Raw genomic sequence first — 21203 nt, forward strand, 5'->3', positions numbered from 1 at the left:
CTTTTGCTGCGGTTTGTTAGTCAACAATACACAGTAATAGTCCTTGCTGTTGGTTTTCCGGTTTGCATGCAATCTTCCAGTGTAACCCTTTAGCGTCCCAATACACTGTTCGAATAACGTTTCCCGCCGATGCCACAGACTTGAGTTTTTTCTTCACTGGTGATTCGTGGTGCTTTCACTCCATGCCCTTGCGTTTTGATTCTGGCTCATAGTGATGAGCCCACATTTCATCACAGGTCACTATTATTTCCAAAAATGACTCGGCCTTGGCTGCTTTAACGCCTACTGCGTTGTCAGATTTAAAGACATTTGACTTTGTGTTCTTCAAGAAGTTGTCGTGGCACCTATCGCAAATAAACTTTACGGAAACCAAATTCATCATGCATGATGATGCAGGCAGAACCAGCGCCATCGGTAATGACACACCTATTAGTGAAAACTGAGCAGTCTTAAAGCATCGACTGAAAACCGACCAACGCACCGCCACGAAACGGCATCAAGTAGGTTCTGACCCGCCAGTGGGAAGAGCGGGTAGCGTCCATCTCCAGGAAGACAGTTAAGCGCCCACTGTTAACGCTGCGTTAACCAGCCGCCCATCGCTGGTCAGGCCAGTTCGGTTGGTTTGTTGTTGTTTTTCGGGGGAGGAGACCAGACGGCGATGTCATCGGTCTCATCGGATTACGCTAGGACGGGGAAGGACTTCGGCAGTGCCCTTTCAAAGGAACCCTCCTGGTATTTGTCTGGAGCGATTTAGGGAAATCACGGTAAACCTAAATCAGGATGGCCGGACGCGGGACTGAACTGTCGTCCTACCGAATGCGAGTCCAGTGTGCTAGCCACTGCGCCACCTCGCTCGGTGACAGTTCGGTCTCAGACTTCGAGAACATCAGTACTGAATAATAGGAAGACCTTACTTAGCCTGCGTTCTGCGAGTGGCAATACAGTGTCAAAGTACTTGTATGTAGGAGGCACAGAAAGTTAAGTGTTGTTTCTTCTCTTAATAGAAATAAAGTTTTCTACTAATTTGAATGTGTTTTGTCCACATGATTTCGGATTCCGGTCATCGGCCATCGCAGCTTGTGTCCTTTGTCCTTTGTGTCGGTGCTGACATACAAAGCAGCCGTACATAGTAGGCCTTTGTGTAATTTGGCGGGAAGCCTGCTTCCTGTTTGTGCGTCACATTTGTCTGGAACTTTTGAACTTCTAGATCCACTCTAAAATACTTGACCGCGGCAACGCACTCTCCCCGTACAGTGCAACCGACATTTGCTATCAAGTCTCCGAATGAAGTACTAGTATATCGACTGAATTCACGGCATCCAGAGATTTATGGCTCTATACGATATTTTCGTTTATTTGGAGAGATGCCTATGGGGCCTGAAGGTGGCGTAGTGAAATGCTGAAACTGAAAAATAAAATAAAGTAACATCTGAAGTTACACGGCTGTTGGTGAATTCATTGACATTTTGTTCTAGCCCAGTCTTTCCAGTTGCTTTCAACCTCTTTGCTGGGGATATCTTTCTCTCATTGATGCAAAGTCGTCCATGTTGAGTTGTGAGAGAAATGGTGTGAGGGATTGAGAGTGTATCAGGAGGGAAGCATCGGTTAACTGTAGTTGTACACGTGATGACTAAAATGCCACACGAATATGCAGGTATGGTGTATCCAGAATGAAATTTTCACTCTGCAGAGGAGTGTGCGCTGATATGAAACTTCCGGGCAAATTAAAACTGTGTGCCGGACCGAGACTCGAACTCGGAACCTTTGACTTGATTTTTGGTAACAGGAAGGCAGGGTAAACAAACAATCTTTATTCGTACAACTGTGCTGTCCTAAGGGAAAGTATCGAGCCAGCAAAAACAATTTGGAAACCATAAAATATAATATCAACATAGAGGCCGCCCTCTTTTTTTTGTGACATGAATAAAGTAAATGACAATCCTAGTCACGGCCGGGAGTGAAAATGAAGTTATAATCTGCATCACAATCCCTGCAGCACGCGATGTCGCATCATAAATCTGGCAGCAAGCCATATAATCCTGACCATCTCTGCCAATGTGGGCGGCATGTATTTCTCCTGCGTCGACCATTCGAAGGACCATTATCTGAGGAGGTCTCGGTGTTTACCATCGTTGTGTTCTTTTTTTTTTTTTTTTTTTTTTTTTTTTTCACGTGAAGATAATCCAGTCATAACTGGCGCCAACAAGTAGGGGCCAGTTTTCTTCTCAGTGTGCCATGTGCCAATTTAATCGAACCGCACAGTTCTGTCTCTAGTCGTTCTGCTGCAGGAGTCTTCTCAGTTCTGGGACACCCAAGCTGTCTGGCGGATTGTGAAAAACACTTCCTAAAAAATTGGAAAATTAAGTCCTGTATTTCGTATGACTCCGTATGAGCTCGTGTTGTTCTTGTAAATATATCCAATAATCCATCACGGACTTAATATCGTACGAATACAAATATTTCGTCGCATGTCCAGTGATCCAATTGACCGCATACGTCTTTTGTTTGGGAAAAAAGGTCTTGTCCGGTAGAAAGAGTACATCCGATGTGATTTGTGTGTAGGTAGTGCGCCGAAGGAAGGGCAGTATTCGACGCGTCAGCATCCAGACGTCCCTCGCTGCGCCACACACTAAACCATGTTCTTCCGTTGCTAAAAGTCCACACTTTGTGCAAAGAGGAGAATCGACCATATAAATTGTATGTAATCGACTCCTGGTCACAAGTTTACGGTTTATAAGAATATTCCACATCGATCTCGCTACTGTTGACAGTAATGGAGTATGCACTGCACACCAAATGCGGTTCCACGTTCTCGACGGATATTTGAATTCCATTATGTTGCGGCCATGTTGATCCATCAAGCACCTATAGATCTCCCGAGTCGTGGGTACTTTCAGACGAACATAACTGTAATCAACAAGAAATGAGGCAATGTGTGCAAGAGAAGGCGAAATATTGCCCACCGCAATAGGGGGTTCGTACGAAGGCGGAACAAGTACTTCTATCAGAGCTGACGTTATAGTATGCTTACGTTGTTGCCAATTTCGTATCATCGCTCGCATGTAAAGCATGTAAAGCGCCAGAGCTTTGTTTCGCACGTTTGTGAGGTTGAGGCCACCGTTCCGGAACTGTAGCGTTAACGTGTCATATTTGATCTTAAATAACATCCCAGTACTAACATAGTAACCAAAGGCAGCCATGAGGCGGTCTGCAATACCCTTCGGTATTGGTAGGATCTGCGCTAAATGGGGCAGTCGTGACGCTATGTGCACGTTAGTGTATGCCACACGTTGGATCATGTCAAAGGCTCTCAGTGAGTTCTTGTGTATCGTCAGACGAACATTCTGCAGAAGCCGCCGATAACTCGCCGCCGCTGACCGCCGTAGTGAACGGGTAAATGTGATCCCCAGACATCTCAGCGATTCCACCGTCTGAAACGGTCCCGGTATGTCTTCCATACCCCGTCCAATGTGCATAATTTTGGATTTCGTCATGTTAACGACACTGCCTACCGCCGTCCCGTAAGAGTCCAGATGTTCAACAGCGTGACGCACTTCATGTCCTGATCAGGTCGTCCGCATATGCGCGACAAACGAAAGAGTTCTCATTAAGCGCTATCCCAGTAAGTGAGCGCCTCATAACACTCATCAGCGGCTCAAGTGCTATCGCAAACAGCATCATGGAGAGTGGGCACCCTTGTCGGACTGAGCTGTTAATAGGAATCGAGCCCGCTTCCCGACCATTTACAATCACCTTCGATGTAGCCCCTCGTATGAGCCTCATAACGATGGAGATGAAGACAGGTGGAATCGCCATTCGGCTCATGACTAACGACAAGAAGTCATGGTTTATCCTGTCGAACGCACGATCGAAGTCCACAGATATCATCGCTGCTCGCATTTTACACGTTTCCGCAAGGGCGATAACGTCACGGTATTCACTTAACACCGAGGAGATGCTGCTTCGCACCCCTAGGCAAGCCTGATCAGGGGATATTGTCCTGGATGTCGCCAGCTTGAGACGAGACGCTAGTAGTCGTGCAAAGATTTTATAGTCGGTGTTTAGTATAGTGAGAGGCCGATACTGATTAACACTGCGACTCCCCGCCATCTTCGGGATGGGAAGAAGAAATCCCATCACAAAATCCGACGGTAGGCGCATTTCCGCACGCATCGCCTCATTGTACATCGACACCAACTGTGGCATCATCATGTCCACGAATTTTCGATAAAACTCTAGCATAATCCCATCTGGTCCTGGTGATTTACGGGCCGCTCCTTTTGTGAGTGCCACCTTTATACCGTCTTGTGAGTGGCTCCATAAGCGCTGCCTTATCCGTCTCTGTCAGTGTCGTTTGCAGATGTTGCAGTATCTCTTCCCCCACCTGACGGTCTGTCGGTGTACCGGCATAGAGATGGCGGAAATGCTCTAAAATTCTTTTGCAATGTCCTGTTGTGTTGTCAGCTGACGGCCATCTAAACCGTGGAGCACTGTTACCAATGCCCGGCGATAACGTTTGTGTTCCCACGACACATGGTGCATCGAGGTACATTCCCCAGTGATGGTGTCAAGACATCTTGCCCGTATTGGGATGCCACCCAGTCGTCGTCGCGTGATCGATAGGATTTGTGCCTTGACATGATGAACTTCCGCATAATGTTCTGCAGACGGAACCTGGAATGACAGCTCACGAAGTATGGTGTAATAGTAATCAAGAGGGTCTCTTTGCCATCTCGTCTTATCCCGACCATACTGTATTAGAGCTCGTCTTATTGCCGGCTTAGTACACTCTAGCCACCATTGAAGCACGGAGGTATAAGTTGGTAGACGGCGTTGACATGTGGTCCGTACCGCCTCGACTCTCTGACGACATTCGGGGTCCGCCAAAAGTGACGAATTGAGCTTCCATGTCCCGCGGCTTCTCCACACACTTTGCCTAGGGAGTCATATGGTACAAATGTAAGCCAGATGATCAGTAAATGCCGCAGGCCATCGTTCCGCGTCGACCACCTTATCCTGTAGGCCAACCGAAACGTATATTCGATCGAGTCTGCTCGCCGAGTGACTGGTAAAAAAAGTATATCCCTCACGGTTCCTATACATCAAGTCCCAGGGGTCGCTTAACTCCAGATCCCGGCATAGCACATGCAATTCACGACGGGTATTGTAATGTGGAGTCTGGTCTTTTTGGGCTAAAACACAATTGAAGTCACCACCTATAATGAAATGATCGAATCTGCCGGGAAATAAGGGCACAATCTCTTCCGAATAATATCTCGCACGCGCCCGTCTGTTGTCTGTGCCGGAAGGGGCATAAACATTGAGAATGCGAATTCCATTAACAGTTATCGCCAGTCCTCGTGCCGAAGGTAGATAAGCCAGGTCGCGAACCGGAATCCTGTCCCGGACCAATATCGCCGTTCCACTGTCGTTGTTCGAGTGCGGCGAGGTGTAGGAGATGTATCCATGTACTTCCTGGAACGCAGGAATGTAAATTTCCTGCACCATCAGTATATCCACATCCGACGCGTATATCATGTCCCTAAAAAACTGCTGTTTCACAGTCGATCTAATGGTATTTACATTCACTGTCCCTATTCTGTATGCCTGGGGTCGAGTGGCTGTCATCTCCACATGAGGTTAATATGGCATAGTTTCACCGTATCGATAGTCCCTTTGCACATCCGCAGAGGGTCGCCCGACGGACGTGTCCCTGCGGCATTAGGTTTCTTGAGATGCGGACGGATGCAAGTCCCCACCAATAGAATGGCCCGCATCGGTGATTTCGTCGTCCTGCTCATACCAGCTGATATTATTGGGGTGCTACAAATTTTCCAGTGCGGCATTGATGTGTGACATCTGTTGTTCTTTCGCAGCATTAGACTCCGCCGCAGAAGGGGTATCAGGCCCCTGAACGGATGCGTCGTCTGAACGACATGACATCTTTTCACCGTCCGAAGTCATATGGTCTGCGACATCCGAAGCTTGTGGTTCCACGTCAGACAGGTCCATAGAGTTAGACTCATCTGGGCTCCCAAGAAGAGAAGGGAGCGTCTCCGCAGAGTTTAGTCGGCGCTTCTTGAGGCGCTTTGGCGAGCGTTGTTTGCGGGCCCTAACCTCGGCCTCTGGTGTTGGCGAATCTTGCATCTCCTGCTGTCTCGCCACCGCCACAGCGCCCTGGGGCCGCTCCACTTCAGCTTCCATGCCTACTGGGATGCTGTCATCCTCTTTCTGCACCGCCTGTAGTGTCTGAGATTGGAGGTTGGTTGGAGCCATTCCTTCTTCAGAGGGGTCCGAAGGCTCCTCAATCAACTGCGGCGTCGGTTGGATAGGGTGTTCCGACCTCGGCGTCACCTCCCCCGCGAAGCGCCGTCACGTAAGTCATCGGCAGTGACGTCGGTGTAGTCGGATTCTGGAAGTCTCCGCTGGGGAGTTGCACGAGTCTCCTCTGCATACACGCAGATCGCAGATGTCCTTTACCACCACACCCGGAGCATGTCCGGGGCTGTCCATCACAGATGACAATAACTCTACAGCCGCCGATGTTTATGTACGATGGCACATGTTTCGTAAGGGCAATTCGCACCTGTCGGACACCATTGAGCACTGGATACGTGCTAAAACTTGCCCAACGTTCGGCCGTATGACTAATAACTCTGCCATATGGCTGGAGTGATTCAGTGACCAATGATTCGGGTACCTCGAAAGGCAGCTCGAAGACTCGAATCGTACGCACTCCCAGGCCCGAATGAGCGACTAAAACTTCGCCAATATGACCATCGGAGTGTCGGAACTGGAATCCCCATTTGGCGGCTTCAATGATCCTATCGCAAGCTGCGTCGTCAATCATCTTTACGTAAAGAGTGCTGCTCACGATTGATAAATGAATTCCAATAATCTCCGCGTAATTAAGTTGCACTTCGTCCCTCAAGAAACGTTCGATTTCGAAAGCCTTCGGTCTTGCATACTCGTTACAGAACGTGAACTGTATCGTGGTTTTTCGGAAATTGTGTGCCATTGCGTTCGATTCAAACACTAACACACGCGAGTAATAACGGTGTAAACACCGCCTCTTCCGCGAACGTTCGCAGCCGGGACGTAAACAAGTCCAAGCTGCTCCGCGGCTAAAGGCGGACTGTGACCAACTGAGCTACCCAAGCACGACTCACGACCTGTCCTCACAGCTTTAATTCCGCCAGTACCCTGTCTCCTACCTTCCAAACTGTGCAGAAGCTCTCCTGCATACCTTGCAGAATGTGAGTCGTGCTTGGGTAACACTTGCCCGCGAAAGGCAAACGTCCCGAGTTCGAGTCTCGGTCCGGCACACAGTTTTAATCTGCCAGGAAGTGTCAGGTAAGGTGTACGTTTACGGCGTCTGCGATAGTAGTGCTCCTCATTTTGTCCCAGAATATAGTCAGCGCTTTCCGACACGTCGGATTCCTGATTGTAGCGTGTTTACCAGAGTTTTCAGTACATTGCCTGCAAAAGGTGGTCTTCTGGGTTCCCATGTTTCTTCTGAAAGCTTAGTTCAACAACTTGTGGAGGAACAGCGTAGTCGCACTATCAGCACATGGCGACGTTCTGTACGCATTAATGTCCTACGAATATGCGAATGTGTTAAAATACCTACTTTTCAACCTGATACGTTGTGAAATTCATATTGTAATGTTTACTGAGTGTTGTATATGTTTACTTATGTCAACCTAACAATGTATTGAATAATGCAGAAAGAAAATAACAATGTACATTAAATGTGTTCCCTCCCGAAAAAACCATTCGGAAAAGAGATAAGTCCATATGAAGTTTGTTGCTTCAAACGATCGGACCCGTTGTATACCTGAATGGTGACTGTTACTCATGTGACTCCCTGTATGTTAGAGGGTGTAAAAGGTAGCTACTTCCACGTACCACAGTAGCACAAGGAAAGTAGATGCGAACAATATGAAATAGGACGCATGCTGCCTATCAAGCCGAGCAATCACCTCTAATTTACCTGCAATACCATCTAAATTACGCAGTAGGCTCGCCACGCGAGATTTTAAATATCCTCTCTCTCTCTCTTCGGCAACCGGCTAGTTAATCTGCATCTACGTCACTACTCTGCAGTTAAAACTTACGTCTAGCTGTTGGTTTGTTAAACTACTTTCGTTATACTTTTCTACCGTTCCACTATCGTACAGCGAGCCAAAAACATCAATACTTGAATCTATCCGTGCGAGCTACGAACTTTTTTTTTTTTTACGATATCATCGTTTCCTATGTAATTGGGCTTCAACAAAATATTTAGCCAATCGGAGAAGAAAGTTGGGTATTGGAATTTCATAAGATCTCGCCGCAACGACAGACGCTTTTTCATAAAGATTGCCACCCAAAGTCTCATATGACATCCGTGACACTCCCTATTCTAATTCGCAGTATTTCATTGTACTTTTTTGATGTCAACCGTCAGTCGTATATGGTAAGGAACTCCCACCGTGCAGTAATTCGCTAGAAGAGGACGGACAGACATAGTGTATACACTCTGTTTAGTTTACCTGTTCTATCTTCTAAGAGTTCTCCCATTAAGACGGAATTTCTGGTTCGCCATCACTGCTACGCTATATACGCGAACTTTCCAACTTACTTTGTTCGTAAATGTTGTCGGTTGGTATTTAATTAAATTGACGGCCTTTATGTTTGTGTGATTCACCTTTTAACTAAAAATTTTCGAATTTCTTTGAGTACTCTTGTGGACTGCCTCTCACGATCCATTATTTAGAGTTAAATGTCACTTCCTGTATCATACATCTTGTTTAAATAATTTTGTAGTTGATCTTCTGATGCCTTCACTAGCTAGACGATGCCTACATCATCTGCAAAGAATCTAATAAGGCTTTTGAGACCGTCTTCTACATAGATCATATAGATTAAGAACAGCGCAGGGCCCGTAACCATATATCACTTCCGTTAGTGTCTTTGACTTTCCGTCAATCACTAAGAACTGTAACCTTTCTAATAGGAAACTACGAATCCAATCGCAGAACTGAGACGATACTCTACAGGCGCTCAGGGTTATTAGAAACAGCTTATGAGGTGCGACGTCAGATGCCTTCTGGATACTCAGAAATATTTAATGAGTTTGAGACTTTCTGTCTGTAGCACTCATTATTTCCTGAGAGCAACGACCTTGTTGTATTTCACTGATATTTTTGATTTAAACTTACCCGTGAGCGTAATCATAGAAAACAGACTTTATCAACACTATGCAAAAACTATTTAAGTTTAAGTTTAGGGCAGAAATTAATCATTGCCAGCAGTAATACGGCCAGAAAAAAAAGATTTTATAGTTAATTTTATGCTGTTGAAATTCGTAATATTTTGAAGTAAATTATAGTCAATTTTATATTTTAACTGCCAGAACGATTTTTAACATGATAGGACGAGAATGAGATTTTCACTCTGCAGCGGAGTGTGCGCTGGTATGAAACTTCCTGGCAGATTAAAACTGTGTGCCCGACCGAGACTCGAACTCGGGACGTTTGCCTTTCGCGGGCAAGTGCTCTACCAACTGAGCTACCGAAGCACGACTCACGCCCGCTACTCACAGCTTTACTTCGGCCAGTACCGCGTCTCCTACCTTCCAAACTTTACAGAAGCTCTCCTGCAAACCTTGCAGAACAAGCACTCCTGAAAGAAAGGATATGCGGAGACATGGCTTAGCCACAGCCTGGGGGATGTTTCCAGGAGTGCTAGTTCTGCAAGGTTCGCAGGAGAGCTTCTGTAAAGTTTGGAAGGTAGGAGACGAGGTACTTGCAGAAGTAAAGCTGTGAGTACCGGGCCTGAGTCGTGCTTCGGTAGCTCAGTTGGGCAGTCTGTCTTCGGCAGTGACACAGTGCGGACCGTGTTGCCTGCCGGCCGCACTGTGGTGCGCGCGCCTGTATGTTTACGCTGGAGCAGCTTACCGTGTGCGGTGTTGTGAGTCTAGAACGAGATGGCACACTCGTACAGAAAAACGACTTTGAAGTTCAGTTTTGCGAACGACTATACACGACCAAAGGCACACGAGATTGAACGTTTCTTCAGAGAAGAGATAAAAATCGATCCACAGGAAATCGTGGGAATCAATTTATCGCTCGTTTCAAGCGTCGTCTATGTCAAGCTTGTTGACGAGGCTGCTTGCGAAAGACTTCTACAACGATCACCGAACGGGTATCGTTTCTGTCATGCCGACGGGAATGTTGGTGCGGTTACAATCGATCACGCGGGAATGGGAATCCGCACTATACGAGTCTTCGAACTTCCGTTTGAGGTACCGTCTGAACTTGCTACCGACGTCTTTCGACCATACGGTACATTTCTATCCCATGTGGCCAAAAAATGGACGAGTTTTACCACGTACCCCGTTTTAAATGGGGTGAGACAAATACGGATAGAACTGCGCAAGCACGTCCCCTCTTATTTGTACATAGAAGGTTGTCGAGCGATTATAATCTATGATGGGCAACTTCGCACTTGCTCGGGGTGCGGGAAAGAAGGTCACGTCCGCTCGAAATGCCTCCAGCGACGTTTAGTGCAAACTCCACGGGATGACGTTCAGGCGCCACTACAGACGACTGTCTTACCGTTGACCTTTGTGGAAGCCCTGAGAGGCGACGTGAGGGAGATTTCCGATGGGCACCAACAGCTGCCCCCTATAGAGAACATGGACACTAACGGACTGGAACTCCGACCACCGGTTCCACCACAGCAGACACAGGACACCACACAAGAGATGCAGCTGACGGCCGCTCCAGGCTCATCCGTGGTGGCTGCCAGTGCTTCCACCGAGAGCGTGATAGGCCAGGCCCAAGACGGAGGATACGCAACCCAAACAGCCGATGCGGAAGCAAGGCAACGGAAACAACGTTCGCCGAAGAGAAGAAAGAAGCGTCGACCGACTTCTGCTGACGATAGCCATAGTCCCGAGGGGACAGTGGACGGCAACGACGGTATCTACCTGAGACCAGTGGATTCCAACAGATACCGAGATGACGATACATAAACTACACAGCGACGATAACTTGAACTCTCCTTCTGGTGACCGGAAGGCGGAAGTGGAGATGACAACTGTCCCACATCAGAGCGATGACAACGTTACCTCCCGTCCTTCGACCAGTTCCGGAAATATGCTGGGGGACTGGGCGCAAGAAATGGACCAACAGGAACAGGATGAAAATACGAACGCGACGATTGAGGATAGTCCTGTCCAGAGGCCGGGAGGGGTCGGGAAATGTTGACCAACTTAGTGTGTTGAGGAGCGCCGGGGGTGCAGATAGACGCTTAATGACACCGCCCTACAACTGATGACCACAAGCCAGGCGTACCGCATTGCCACGATAAACATTAATGGCATACGGACACCGCTTAAAATTCAAATGCTGAAAGATATGTTACGCGCTGCGGACGTGGATATTGTACTCCTACAAGAAGTGCGTTTCACATCGCCGACAGAGTTCTACAGTTACGAGGCACATTATTCAGTGCACGATAAAGTGGATGCGGTGTGGCGATTCTCACCAGGGAAGGAATAGGAGTGGAGGACGTCAGGTCTCTCCCTTCGGCACATGGCATAGCGATCACTGTCGACGGCGTTCGTTTCATCAATTTATACGCACCATCTGGCTCCACAAAACGAAGAGAAAGGGCGACTTTTTACACCGAAGAGATAGCACCGTTGTTCGCTGGACGCTTTGATAACTAAATAGCGGGCGGCGACTTTGTGTCGTCGACAAAAAGGACCAAGTACCTCATTATGTGCCATGTATGGAACTGCGTGCGTTGATTACCGAAATGGCGCTTCTGGATACCTGGGAACTGCAGCATGGTGACAGACCGGGTTATACGTTTGTCACGGGACACTCGGCGAGTAGACTTGATAGAGTGTATGTGACACGAGCTCTACGGACGACGATACTGGATGCCGAAATCTGGCCAGCGGCTTTTACGAATCATATGGCGTACGTCTGTACGATTTCACTAACGCGTCAGAAGGTATGGCGGAGTAAGGGTCACTGGAAAATGAATTGTGCACTTTTACGCGACACTGAATGTCACCGGTCGATAGAGGCGGCCTGGGAGACCTGCGTTCGCCGCCAACGAGCATACATCTCGGTTCACCAGTGGTGGGTTAAATGCGCAAAACCAACGTTACGGAGAACGTTGATACCATACGGGCAGGACAAATCGCAGTGGAACCGCACGACGGCTGATTTTTATTTTACAGCCCTGAGGGAGCTGATGACCCAACAACCATCGCCGGAAAGGCACACGGCCATGCGCATGATAAAAGCCAAGTTATTACAGCTGACGAGACTAAGAATGGAAGGTATAATGATCCGGGCGAGATTGGCGGACACAGTTGCTGCCGAAACCCCCTCCATGCACCACGTGGTACGTGAACGCCAACGACGACGCAGGACATTGATCAGGGAACTAATCTCTGAAACTGGCCAGCAAGTTGTGCACCAGCGTGATATTGCGCATGTGTTTACCGACTATTTCCGCCAGTTATATGGACCTGTACATGTGAACCACGAGACACTACATGATGTCATCTCTGAAATGCCAGATAGAGGACCACCACTGGATGCAGAGACTTTCATCACAGCGATAACAGAGGACGAGCTGACAGACGCAATTGCCAGGGGGGCTCCGAACACGTCCCCAGGACAGAACAGCTTCCCAATTGAATTTTACCGCGCCTTTGCATACCTCATGGGACGGACCTGGATTCAGATGTACAACGAACTCCTGTTACCGCAGACTGAGATACCTGCCGAATTCACGGAGGGTATCATCATCCCAATACCCAAACCACGCGGTGGCAGAAATCCAGGAGATTATAGACCACTCACTCTCTTGAACTGCGACTATAAGATTTTCACGCGCATCCTTGGGGCTCGCCCGCGGTCTTCACTTTCTGATAGACTTCTCATAGATCAAACTTGCCTCGGCGGTAAGAGTAACGTACACACAGCGCTCGCATTAGCAGCGGCATGCCGAGTGCGTGGGGCACTCGTTGCTATTGACTTCGAGCATGCGTTCGACAGAGTGGATCATACCTTTTTGCATGCGGTGATGGGCAGATTGGGAATCCCACAGGCCTTCATCCTAGTGATCATGCGACTGTTACACGGCGTACGATCAAAGGTCTCGGTGAATGGACGGGGCACTGACTACATTGTTATTTCAAGGTCAGTTCGTCAAGGTTGCCCCCTTTCTATATTTTTGTATGCAATGGCTTTGGAACCCTGTCTATATGGTCTCCGAAGACGGTTGGAGGGAGTGCCGTTGCCACAACTGACCTTTCATTGCCGCGCTTATGCTGACGATGTGATGCTGGTGACACGGACAGGCGAAGAAGTACATACGGCGTTGGGATGGATACAGCGATACGGGATAGCGGCAGGAATCGTGCGTAATCTACAAAAATCACGCTGCATGAATGTCGGTCGAGGATTACAACCGGGGGAGGAAGGCCCACTCCTCTTAGTTAAGACCATAAAACGTCTAGGTGTTACGTTCCACACGGATGTGCAGCGGACAGCAGCGGATAACTACCGACGCATATTGAAGCTGATGCGGACAATGGTGCTGCTACAGAAATTAAGAGCGTTGGATATGATTCAGAGGGTGACCTATGTTAACGTATACCTAGCACCGAGACTCACTCACGTAGCGCATGTCCTGCCTTTAACGCGCACAGTGGCATCACGGATACAAGCAACTTTCGGAACCTACGTGAGTGTGGGACACCTGTTTAAGATCCGATACACAACGCTTACGCTATCACCTGGAGAGGGTGGACTTGGTCTAGTGAACGTATATGAAAAGGCACGGGCGTTATTCGTCAGTACGGTTTTCCGACAGTGGCGCGGTCAATTTCGCAACATCTCGGGTGCGTTGGCCGATGTACTAGCGCCCACTTCAATGCTGCCCCCAGTCAATGTGGGCCGTATTTCACCGAAGCTGTCACATTTGAAGTCTTTTTTTTTTTTTTTTTTGGAGCTTAGCTATGTCAGAGATTCCTTCCCAACAACACGACTACCGACGACGCGAGACGTATATCAACTCTTACTGCGCCGGTGCCCCAGGAATACCCTGGAAAAGAAGTACCCAGACAAGAACTGGCAACAGATATGGCGCGTTATACGGAACGTTTACCTCCCAACGTCGGTACGCTCAACATGGTATGTGGTGATAAATAGGAAGTTCGCAACGAATCAACGGCGGCACGAGATTCATTTGGCAGACACTCCACTATGTTTTGGCTGCGCAACAGTGGACACTGATGAACATCGTTTAGCATGTAGTGGGACGGCTCCAGTGTGGCACTTCGCACAACAGATATTGGCGTTCCTGTTACGCTCCGCCCCTCACACAATTTCATCAGACACACTTTTTTCCCCCCAAGAATCTTATTTCGCGGTTCAAAAAAACCAATGCAGTGACATGGGTGCGGGGAATGGTGGTGGGCTACGTGTATAACGAATCGGAAAAGGACAAAATTGATTTTTGGCATTTTCTCCTGGATGGACACACGAAGCTGCAACAGCATGAGAAATATAGGCAAGACTTCGCTAATTACTTGCGACTTACATTTACCGACCCGCCGGCCAGATGGGGTGTGACGGGTGAGAGATGAGATAGACGAAGAAGCCGAGATAGACATCGATCACACTTACGGACCCTTAGTTAATTTCGAGAAGACGACCCAGTCTTACACCAACGTCTGGAGAACGAGTCGATAGATGGCTCTCTTGCTCTATCGAACGTCGGGTCGTGAGCAGGTGTCGCCCCCGACACGAATTTCATTTCATTGCTACAGGAGCATGTTTCTTTTGTATTTGTACTATCCGCAATGTCTTCATGTCTTTCATTTGGGCATTTTCAGTTTTATTCATTTCTTTAATTACTTAATTTTCTAATTAGCCACTATTTGTCAACATATGGACTTTGTAGACACTATTTATGCGATAGTACAACAAAATGTATGTCACCAAAGGTGGTAAGGCTGACATTGGATACAAAAAAGTAAAAAAACAAAAAAATAAAAAAGTGGTTCCCTTGAAAAAAGTAAAAACAAAAAAGAAAAAACAAAAAAAGTTGGTAGAGCACTTAAAAAAAAGCGGCACAGTGAAAAAAAAAGGATGGATAGAGCGTCTGAAAAAAAAAGTTGGTAGAGCACTTGCCCGCGAAAGGCAAAGGTCCCGAGTTCGAGTCTCGGTCAGGCACACAGTTTTAATCTGCCAGGAAGTTTCATGAAAGGACGATTTTGACAAGAAACTCGACGGCTTGCGTGCGCTCCAGCAGACATCGCTTTTGTAACAAACTAGCGAACCCAGCAGTGTTTCGCAGTTGCGAAATGTGTATGCGAAGTGGGTCTCCATCTCATTCCTATGCAAATACATCGCCGTCTTCTACCTCTCTCTGTCCATCTCGTCCTACTTTGTATTCCTCTCTACTACTGCCTCCTCACACTCTCTGTCCGTCTCCTCCTTTCCCCTCTCTACGTCCATTACCCCCACCCCCCCACCTTCTATGTCTCTATCCCCTTTCCTACTCTCTCTGACCATGAGACTTGTTTATTGTTATTGACAACGAAGCCTTGATTGGGAACTGAAGCAGCATAAAATCAGTGGGTATTGTCGGTTGCCAAGATTGGTGTATTGGGATATAAGAATAACCTCTCCAGCTGCCGGATCTGTGGGGACAGCAGCTTCAATGACAGTATTTCGCATAGTTGTAATCTGCAGAAGAGTAACATCATAAAATTTCAAACGATTCAAATTCTGCAGTAATATTCAAATCATAAGCTGATAAACAATAAATACAGTTTTCGTGCATTCCGTTAAAACCGAATGCGAGGAAATAACACAGCACATTGGCGTGTACACAATTTTTGTTTGAAATTGTATGTAAAGAGAAGGCACGTGAGCGTGAAAGACAATGTGGATAAAATTTAAATGCCAAGCTGTTGTTAAAACTGACTGAGGGAAATAATAGGAAACCGCACATATTTCACAACATGTCGTTATTGTTGTTGTGGTCTTCAGTCCTCAGAAAAAATGGTTCAAATGGCTCTGAGCACTATGGGACTCAACTGCTGAGGTCATTAGTCCCCTAGAACTTAGAACTAGTTAAACCTAACTAACCTAAGGACATCCTGCCCGAGGCAGGATTCGAACCTCCGACCGTAGCGGTCTTGCGGTTCCAGATTGCAGCGCCTTTAACCGCACGGCCACTTCGGCCGGCTTCAGTCCTCAGACTGGGTTGATGCAGCTCTCCATGCTGCTCTGTCCTATGCAAGCTTCTCCATCTCCCAGTACCTACTGCAACGTACATCCTTCTGAACCTGCTTAGTGTATTCATCTCTTGGTCTCCCTCTACGATTTTTACCCTCCACGCTGCCCTCCAATACTAAATTGGTGATCCCGCGATTCTCAATACATGTCCTACAAACCGATCCCTTCTTCTAGTTAAGTTGTGCCACAAGCTCCTCTTCTCCCCAATTCTATTCAATACTTCCTCATTAGTTATGTGATCTACCCGTCTAATCTTCAGCATTCTTCTGTAGCACCACATTTCGAAAGCTTCTATTCTCTTCTTGTCTAAACTATTTATCGTCCACGTTTCACTTCCATACATGGCTACACTCCATTTCACAACATAGATAGCAGAATATTTTCTTTCTCGCAATCAACTTTAACAGGTAACTGTACATTATTGTTCAAGAAATTATATAACCCATCTTTGCGTGAATATGTATTGGAGTATGCTCTTAAGTTTTTAATTCATGTTAACTTCTCGAAGACTTTTATTAAGTTTGTATCCAGTTTAGTAGAGTATTTGGTGGTGGTGGTTAGTGTTTAACGTCCCGTCGACAACGAGGTCATTAGAGACGGAGCGCAAGCTCGGGTTAGGGAAGGATTGGGAAGGAAATCGGCCGTGCCCTTTCAAAGGAACCATCCCGGCATTTGCCTGAAACGATTTAGGGAAATCACGGAAAACCTAAATCAGGATGGCTGGAGACGGGATTGAACCGTCGTCCTCCAGAATGCGAGTCCAGTGTGCTAACCACTGCGCCACCTCGCTCGGTTAGTAGAGTATTGTATAAATATTTGAAATAATTAGGTTACGAACTTATTGGACGTGAATGTTTACATGTAACCACACCCCTTGTAGGCCCGACACGTGATCCACACCGGTTCATAGCGTAGAGCCTTGCACCACATTTACACGACGTTCACGCCCGACAGAGTTGTTAGCCGAGGTCGCGCTGGCCACGGCCCTAGCCGGCCAGCCACCTCATCTGATCTGATCTCTCAGTGTGCGATTACTTGTGTGGGGTGCCTCAAGTCTAAAGTGTATCGAAACGACCCTCATAGTCTTCAAGAACGGCAGCAGAACATTTCGGACAAGACTGTAGCAATTCCACTAGTGCAGCTTCGATCCGACTTCAGTAACTTGCTGACCAGGGCCCTGAAGTGCCAAGAGATGAATGGTGATCGCTTTCAGCATCTGCTATAGTCAGATTATTGCCTTATTTTCCTAGCTCCGCTGTGTTTCTTTGTACCCTGAAACACTGTTCCCTTGTCTACTTTTGTTTGCCCCACCATGACAGCCAATGGCTTTCCAACTCACGACATAAATACACAATGTCGTTCTTGATGGTACCACAATCAATGAAAATCGGATAGACATAAATGAAATACCAATTTTTTATTGTATGAATGGGGTTATCTGGACAGGATTATCTGCTGTGCTTCACGAGGGGGACAAGAAAGCATGTTTTGTCTTAGAATCATTAAATGCAATAAAAACCAGGATTTTCTTTAAAAAATGGATCTAAGATTATGTTGACGGACTGATGTGTCCCCTAGAAGCGAAGTATTAAGACTTACTTGTCGTATCTTCGTCCGCGATACTTTTATGCTAAAAAGATTGTGAGATGAATATGACTCGAGTTATCGCTCTATAGATATCAATATGAGTGCGTTGCATGCGATACATTATTCTGGTAAGTGAAAGAGAAGCTTAGATGGGCATTCGTAAGAAAGCATCCTCATTCCACTCGTTGGAGGTGCCGTAAATTATATGTGATGGTTGTTTTCATGCCTCGGGCATGGATGTGTGTGATGTTCTTAGGTTAGTTAGGTTTAAGTAGTTCTAAGTTCTAGGGGACTGATGACCTCAGATGTTAAGTACCATAGTGCTCAGAGCTAATTTGCTGTATTCATAAGGATTCACCTTCCCGAAGTTCCAACATAAGCCTCCTAGGAACGACAGGAGATGTTTCATGTAGATCTCTTTATCAGCCATGCACAACACCTGCGCTCCCATATCATCCACATAAACGATCTAAATTGTCCTTGCTCAGCAAGCGCCCGCTCTCGTCTCCCGACTCTCTCTCTCTCTCTCTCTCTCTCTCTCTCTCTCACACACACACACACACACACACACACATACACACATACGTGTACGCGCTCGTAGCTCTCACACTATCATGTGGAAAAGCGCAGAAACACACATGATGACTTGAATGTGGAACCATGGAAGCACATATTTACAATGACAAGTTAGTTAATATATGAAGATTAGTGATAGTTGTTTTCCCATATAAGTCACTATGGACAAAAAACTCGTCTGTGATATACGTCACTTTAAGTCGGCAGTGTCCGAAAAAAAGAGATTGGGAACAACATTTGTGAGATTACTTGAAGAAAAAGCTGTGAGTGGCTGACACAAAAGTTTGAGGCGCATTTGATATGTGGTAAATGGTTTCGTTTGTGATGAATAATACGCAGATAATTATCCATGGTGTTTTACACAACGTGTTTTACGCTGCCGAGACACTGGAGTTCATTGTTCTACTACCAGTATCGAAAAATCTAGAACGTAGAGGTTAATGAATAGATCAACTAATATGTAGAAAACTTTGGTGACTGAAAAATTGCTGGGTGCAGAACAGTTGAGAGGGTACAGAAAGAAAGAGTGTATTAGTGTGTGGGATGTCGAAAGACGAACCAATCGAGCTTCTTTACTAAGTGCATTCGTTATATCAGGGTTGCAGAGGCGTAAATTATACACAGAGATGATGAAAGTCAAGCGATAGCGATATGCACATATACAGATGCCGGTAGTATTGCGTACACAATGCACACTACTGGCCATTAAAATTGCTACAGCAAGAAGAAATGCAGCTGATAAACGGGCATTCATTGGACCAATATATAATACTAAAACTAACATGTGATTTCATTTTCACGCAATTTGGGTGCATAGATCCTCAGAAATCAGTACCCAGAACAACCAGCTCTCGCCGTAATAACGGCCTTGATACGCCTTCACACTGAGTCAAACAGAGCTTGAGTGGCGTGTACAGGTACAGCTGCCCATGAAGCTTCAACACGATACTACATTTCATCAAGAGTAGTGACTGGCGTATTGTGACGAGCCAGTTGCTCGGCTTGCTGAGAGGTCTGGAGAATGTGCCGGCCAGGGCAGCAGTCGAACATTTTCTGTACCCAGAAAGGACCGTAAAGGACCTGTAACTTGCGGTTGTGCATTATCCTGCTGAAATGCAGGGTTTCGCAGGGATCGAATGAAGGGTAGAGCCACGGATCGTAACATCTGAAATGTAACGTCCACTCTTAAAAGTGCCGTCAATGCGAACAAGAGGTGACCGAGACGTGTAACCAGTGCACCCCATACCATAACGCCGGGTGATACGCCAGTATGGCGATGACGAATACACGCTTCCAATGTGCGTTCACCGAGCTGTCGCCAAACACGGATGCTACCATCATGATGATGTAAACAGAACCTGGATTCATCCGAAAAAATGACGTGTTGCCATTCGTGCACCCAGGTTCGTCGTTGAGTACACCATCGCAGGCGCTCCTGTCTGTGATGCAGCGTCAAGAGTAACCGCAGCCATGGTCTCCGAGCTGATAGTCGATGCTGTTGCAAACGTCGTCGAACTGTTCGTGCAGATGGTTTTTGTCTTGCAACTTCCCCATCTGTTGACTCAGGGCTCGAGACATGGCTGCACGATCCGTTACAGCCATGCGGATAAGATGCCTGTCATCTTGAGTGCTAGTGATACGAGGCCGTAGGGATTCAGGACTGCGTTGCGTATTCTGAACCCAGCGATTCCATATTCTGCTAACAGTCATTGGATCTCGACTAACGCGAGCAGAAATGTCGCGATACGATAAACCGCAATTGCGATATGCTAAAATCGGACCTTTATCAAAGTCGGAAACGTGATGGTACGCATTTCTCCTCCTTAGACGACGCAGCACAACAATGTTTCAGCATGCAACTTCGGTCAACTGCTGTTTGTCTATGAGAAATAGGTTGAAAACTTTCCTCATGTCAGCACATTGTAGGTATCGCCACCGGCGCCAACCTTGTGTGAATGCTCTGAAAAGCTACTCATTTGCATATCACAGCATCTTCTTCCTGTGGGTTAAATTTCGCGTCTGTAGCACGTCATCTTCGTGGTGTAGCAATTTTAATGGCCAGTAGTGTATAAAAGGATAGTGCATTGCCGGAGCTGTCATTTGTACTGAGGTGGTTCATTTGAAAATATTTCAGACGTGATTATGGCCAAACGACATGAATTAACAGACGTAGAACGTGGAACTATAGGTGGAGATACATGCATGTCTCATTTCATTTCGGAAATTGTTAGGGAATTCAGTATTCCGAGATCCGTAGTATCAAGAGTATGAACAGAATACCAAATTTCAGGTCTTATCTCACCACGTACGGCCTTTAGCGAATGCGTGGTGTTGTCATTGTTTAACAGACAAGCAACACTGCGTGAAATAACCGCAGAAAGCAATGTGGGACTACGACGAACGTATCCGTTAGGGAAATGTGGCAATGTTTGGTTTTAGTGGGTTGTGGCAGCAGACGAGAAATGCGAGTATTTTGGCTAAGAGAACACCATCGCCTACAGCGCCTCTCCTGAGTCCGAGACCATATTATTGGACCCTAGACTACTGGAAAATCGTGGTCTCGTTAGATGAGTCCCGATTTCAGTTGGTAAGAGCTGATGACAGGTTTAAGCTGTGGCAAAAGCTCTACGAAACTGTGGACCCAAAACAGTGCACTTGGCAATCTGGTCGTTGTTCCATGAAGGTCTGGGCTGTGTTTACATGAATGGACTGGATACT

The sequence above is a fragment of the Schistocerca americana genome, chromosome 2 (assembly GCF_021461395.2).
Source record: "Schistocerca americana isolate TAMUIC-IGC-003095 chromosome 2, iqSchAmer2.1, whole genome shotgun sequence".
Taxonomy (NCBI): Eukaryota; Metazoa; Arthropoda; class Insecta; order Orthoptera; family Acrididae; genus Schistocerca; species Schistocerca americana.